General features: G+C 45.2%; 1 protein-coding gene across 1 annotated transcript in view; it reads right to left on the minus strand.

The window, feature by feature from the left end:
• LOC138665433 (oocyte zinc finger protein XlCOF7.1-like) overlaps positions 1-4,905 on the minus strand; it is a 56,167-nt gene extending 51,262 nt beyond the window's left edge. The window contains exon 1 of the mRNA XM_069752913.1: positions 4,851-4,905. The gene's annotated coding sequence lies outside the window, so the exon portion shown is untranslated. The remainder of the gene's footprint in view (positions 1-4,850) is intronic.
• Positions 4,906-6,000: the final 1,095 nt, after the last annotated feature.

A 6,000-nucleotide genomic window follows, 5' to 3' on the forward strand; every position in this document is an offset into this window, starting at 1 on the left:
CCGCCATCTTCCCGGTCCTCTGGCTGTGACTGTTCAGTCAGAGGGTGGCGCCGGCGCGCATTAAGCGCGTCATCGCGCCCTCTGAACTGAAGGTCACAGGCCGAGGACCAGGAAGATGGCGGCGTGCAGCGGTGGAACGGGACAGGTGAATATAGCCGATAATCACCCTCCTGGCGGTCCCTGACTCTCCGGTGGAGATCGCAGGGTGCGTTCAGTGTTAACGCATACCGCGATCTCCCGGGAGCGTCACTCTGTGAGGCCCAGACTGCGCCGGCGCTTGCGCAGTCTATAAAGGCTTCGGACAGAGTGACGCTCCCAGCGTTATATTATAGATATCTATATAATTGCCTAAGGGTTTTTCCGTCTGTCTGTCTGTCTGTCTGTCTGTCCTGGAAATCCCGCGTCTCTGATTGGTCAAGGCCGCCAGGCCTCGACCAATCATCAACGGGCACAGCGACGATGATGTCATAATGGTTGCCATGGCGACGATGATGTCATAAAGGTTGCCTCGACCAATCAGCGACGGGCACAGTCTGCCGCGAATTCTGGAATCAACATTGTCCATATACTACGGGGGCATGCATATTCTAGAATACCCGATGCGTTAGAATCGGGCCACAATCTAATATATATATATATATATATATATATATATATATATATATATATATATATAGACAGTATATATGTTGTTACGATTTTTTGAGCACATAGATCCATTGTATGTCCATATGTCGGTTTTGCAAGCCTGCGAGAAAATCTTGCAGTACGGATGCCATACGGATTACATACGGAGGATGCCATGCGCAAAATACGCTGACACATCCTGCCTACGGAGGAGATACAGACCACTATTTTGGGGACTTTTCTGCGTATTACGGCCGTAAATTACGGACCGTATTGTCTTACGCCGAGTGTGACGCCGGCCTAAGGGTGGCATGGAAGCCACCACCTGTGAGGTCACTGGAGATTACAGTTTGCGGTTATCACAGAACCCTCTGAGCTGTCAACTGTCACTTGAGGTGAACTCAAGGAGCACAGTGACCGGCAATACGCATAACCTGGCGGAAACATTGTAGTAGGTTGGATTGCCGGACTGCCCCATGCGTGACACAGGGGCACTACAGTACGGAAGTCCGACAGTGAACCAGTGGAATCATTACAGTGCATCAGATGGTGAATCACTGTTGGACTGCGTTGCCCACTAGAATTTGTTACATACAGCAAGCTAAATCTAAGTGGGCAGAAGGACCTGGTGTTTTAGCTTACTAAGGCTAGGGTCACATTGCGTTAGGGCAGTCCGTTTAGCGCATAGCGCTATGGACTGCGCTAACGCAACGTCCCAAAAGGGATCGCATTAGCCGATCCCGCTAGCGCAGATCCCCGATCTGCGCTAGCGAGGAACGGACCGCGAACGCTGCAAGCAGTGTTCGCGGTCCGTCACTCAAATCGCTAGCGCACGCCCAATATACAATACAACATAACGCAATGTGACCCTAGCCTAAGTCTGGTATTAAACCACTTCAAGGGACCTGGTCCTTTATCCCACTTGGATTTAGCTTTCTCACAGTGAGCAGGCTAAATTCAAGTTGGCAGAAGGACCTGGTCTTTTAGCCTGCTAGATCTAGTAGATCATCTTTCGTCGCAATGCGTCGGGCCGACGTACCGACGGACGTTGTGAAAGTTTTGCACGACGTGGGCAGCGGATGCAGTTTTTTGACGCATCCGCTGACCATTCTGCAGTCTGGGGAGGAGGGGGCGGAGTTTCGGCCGCGCATGCGCGGTCGAAAATGGCGGACGTGACGTAGAAAAACACGTTACATTGAACATTTTTTTGTGACGACGGTCCGCCAAAACACGACGGATCCGTAGCATGACGGACGCGACGTGTGGTAAAAAAACGCATCCTGCGAGCACATTTGCAGGATCCGTTTTTGCCCAAAATTACGGATTGCGACAGATTGCAAGAAAGGGAAGTGTGAAAGAGGCCTTAGCCAAATGGGATTTAGCTTTCTCACAGAGAGCAGGCTAAATCCAAGTTGGCAGAAGGATCTGGTCCTTTAGCTTGCTAGGTCTAGTATTAAAACACTCACAGGGACCTGGTCCTTTAGCCAACTGGGATTTAGTTTTCTCACAGAGACCAGGATAAATCCAAGTTGAAAGAAGGACCTGGTCCTTTAACCTACTAGATCTAGTATTAAAACACTCACAGGGACCTGGTCCTTTAGCCGACCGGGATTTAGCTTTCTCACAGAGAGCAGGCTAAATTCAAGCTGGCAGAAGGACCTGGTCCTTTAGCCTGCTAGATCTATTATTAAAACACTCACAGGGACCTGGTCCTTTAGCCTGCTAGATCTATTATTAAAACACTCACAGGGACCTGGTCCTTTAGCCTGCTAGATCTATTATTAAAACACTCACAGGGACCTGGTCCTTTAGCCGACCGGGATTTAGCTTTCTCACAGAGGGCAGGCTAAATCCAAGTTGGCAGAAGGACCTGGTCCATTTGGTCAATAATTATAGTATTAACCCCTTCACAACGCATGATGCAGTTACATCATATATCATAGAAATATGAGAAAAAAATATATTGCTTTTGCTCAATTAAAAAAATACACAGATTTGGAATTTAAGTGTTCAGAAAGGTCTGACCAATCAAAATGTAAAATAATCTGATCAGTAAACGGCATAACGAGAAAAAAACTCGAAACACCATAATGACTTTTTTTGGGTCGCCGCAACATTGCAATAAAATGAAATAAGGGGTGATCAAAACATGGTATCCGCGCCAAAATGGCATCAATAAGAACGTCCCGCCAAAATAAAAAAAATTCCCATGTGCGATGTGGATGGAAAAATAAATAAGTTATGGGAAGGAAAAATTTTTTCTAATAAAAGGAAATTCACCCGAGGGTTAAAACACTCCTAGGTGCATGCATGTAAAAAAAATTGTGGTTGTGTGATCTACAAAAATGATCACCAGTAAATAAAACGGGACGCAGATGAGATTGGCGCAGAATATTGTACACACTGGGATTAAGGGGAAAATTCTTGCGTATAATTGTCGCATATAAATAAATGTGTGATCAGATGTCATATTTAGTCTGCGGCTCAATATTACTGCAAAAAAAATCACATGACAGGATTCATATATATCTATATACAATAAGGGTCCTTCTGTCTACTGGGATTTAGCATTCTTATATAGAGCAGGCTAAAACCAAGTCGGCTAAAGGACCTGGTCCCTCTGCCGACTTGGAAATAGCCGACTCTGTGTGAGAAAGCTAAATCCCAGTGCACAGAGGGACCTGGTCCTTTAGCCGACCGTGATTTAGCTTTCTCACAGAGAGCCGGCTAAATCCAAGTCGGCAGAAGGACCTGGTCCATTTGGCCAATAGTTATAGAATTGACCCCTTCACAACGCATGATGTAGTTACGTCATATATCATAAAAATATATAAAAAAATATCACTTTTGCTCCATTTAAAAAAAAATAAAAATTGGAAATTGGGACTTGTCGTGTTCAGAAAGGTCTGACCAATCAAAATGTAAAATAATCTGATCAGTAAACGGCATAACGAGAAAAAAACTCGAAACACCATAATGACTTTTTTTTGGTCGCCGCAACATTGCAATAAAATGAAATAAGAGGTGATCAAAACATGGTATCCGCGCCAAAATGGCATCAATAAGAACGTCCCGCCAAAATAAAAAAAAATCCCAAAGGCGATGTGGATGGAAAAATAAGTTATGGGCAGGAAAAAAAAAATATTAAAAAAATGAAAATCGCCGGAGAGTTAAATCACTCCTGTGGTTGTGTGATCTACAAATTACGTCATATATCATAAAAACATAAGAAAAAAAATATCGCTTTTGCTCCATTAAAAAAAATAAATTGGGAATTGATGTGTTCAGAAATGTCTGACCAATGAAAATATAAAATAATCTGATTGGTAAACGGCATAACGAGAAGTAAACTCGAAACGCCATAATTACGTTTTTTTTGTCGCTGCAACATTGCAATAAAATGAAATAAGAGGTGATCAAAACATGGTATCCGCGCCAAAATGGTATCAATAATAACGTCCCGCCAAAATAAAAAAAAAAATCCCAACGGCGATGTGGATGGAAAAATAAGTTATGGGAAGGAAAAAAAATGTTAAAAAACGGAAAATCGCCCGAGGGTTAAAACACTCCTAGGTGCATGCATGGAAAAAAATCTGTGGTTGTGTAATCTACAAAAATGATCACCAGAAAATAAAACGGGACGCGGATGAGATTGGCGCAGAATATTGTACACACTGGGATTAAGGGGAAAATTCTTGCGTATAATCGTCACATATAAATAAATGTGTGATCACGATCAGATGTCATATTTAGTCTGCGGCTCAAAAAAATGACATGACAGGATTCATATATATCTATCTATATACAATAAGGGTCCTTCTGTCTACTTGGATTTAGCATTCTTATATAGAGCAGGCTAAAACCAAGTCGCCTAAAGCAGAGGTCCCCAACTCCAGTCCTCAAGGCCCACCAACAGGTCATGTTTTCAGGATTTCCTTTGCATTGCACAGGTGATGCAATTATTACCTGGGCAAGACTAAGGAAATCCTGAAAACATGACCTGTTGGTGGGCCTTGAGGACTGGAGTTGGGGACCCCTGGCCTAAAGGACCTGGTCCCTCTGCTGACTGGGAAATAGCCGACTCTATGTGAGAAAGCTAAATCCCAGTGCACAGAAGGACCTGGTCCCTTAGCCGACTGGGATTTAGCTTTCTCTATACTGAGCCGGCTAAATCCAAGTCGGCAGAGGGACCAGGTCCTTTAGCCGACTTGGATTTAGCCACAACCGCGCACGGTATGTTCCCTCTGGACCTGAACACTCCACTTCCGCTCTATGCGTTCCAAGCTACTGCTCTGGTTTGCGTTTCATCTGACAGCAGGCATCCTCCCGTCATTGTATGGCATGGAGCACCCTCTGCTGTTCGCTTATGGAACTGCCCAGTATAAAAACTCCTGCTAATGTCAGCACGCACTAGCTAATGTCTGTTATAATTCACGTCCACTAGATCGCCACTATGATCTGGACTCTTCTCCAAGCCCTGCTGGTAGCCATAATGACCATACGGTAGTGCCTGCTAATCACAAGACCCTAGTGTCCATCCATAGCACTATATCTGCCACATACGTCTGCTGGTCTCTTCCTCCCGATGTATGTGAATGTGATAAGTCTGAGGAGAGTGAAGCAGCTGATGACTGGCCACAAGTACATAATGTCAGAGATAAGTCTGAGGCGAGTGAAGCAGCTGTTGACTGGTGGCCACAGGTACATAATGTCAGAGATAAGCCTGAGGCGAGTGAAGCAGCTGTTGACTGGCCACAAGTACATAATGTCAGAGATAAGTCTGAGGCGAGTGAAGCAGCTGTTGACTGGTGGCCACAGGTACATAATGTCAGAGATAAGTCTGAGGCGAGTGAAGCAGCTGTTGACTGGCCACAGGTACATAATGTCAGGGATAAGTCTGAGGCGAGTGAAGCAGCTGTTGACTGGCCACAGGTACATAATGTCAGAGATAAGTCTGAGGCGAGTGAAGCAGCTGTTGACTGGCCACAGGTACATAATGTCAGAGATAAGTCTGAGGCGAGTGAAGCAGCTGTTGACTGGCCACAGGTACATAATGTCAGAGATAAGTCTGAGGCAAGTGAAGCAGCTGTTGACTAGCCACAGGTACATAATGTCAGAGATAAGTCTGAGGCGAGTGAAGCAGCTGTTGACTAGCCACAGGTACATAATGTCAGAGATAAGACTGAGGCGAGTGAAGCAGCTGTTGACTGGTGGCCACAGGTACATAATGTCACGGATAAGTCTGGGGAGAGTGAAGCAGCTGTTGACTGGTGGCCACAGGTACATAATGTCAGAGATAAGCCTGAGGCGAGTGAAGCAGCTGTTGACTGGTGGCCACAGGTACATAATGTCAGAGATAAGTCTGAGGCGAGT

Source organism: Ranitomeya imitator, chromosome 2 (assembly GCF_032444005.1).
Source record: "Ranitomeya imitator isolate aRanImi1 chromosome 2, aRanImi1.pri, whole genome shotgun sequence".
In the NCBI taxonomy this organism is placed as follows: Eukaryota; Metazoa; Chordata; class Amphibia; order Anura; family Dendrobatidae; genus Ranitomeya; species Ranitomeya imitator.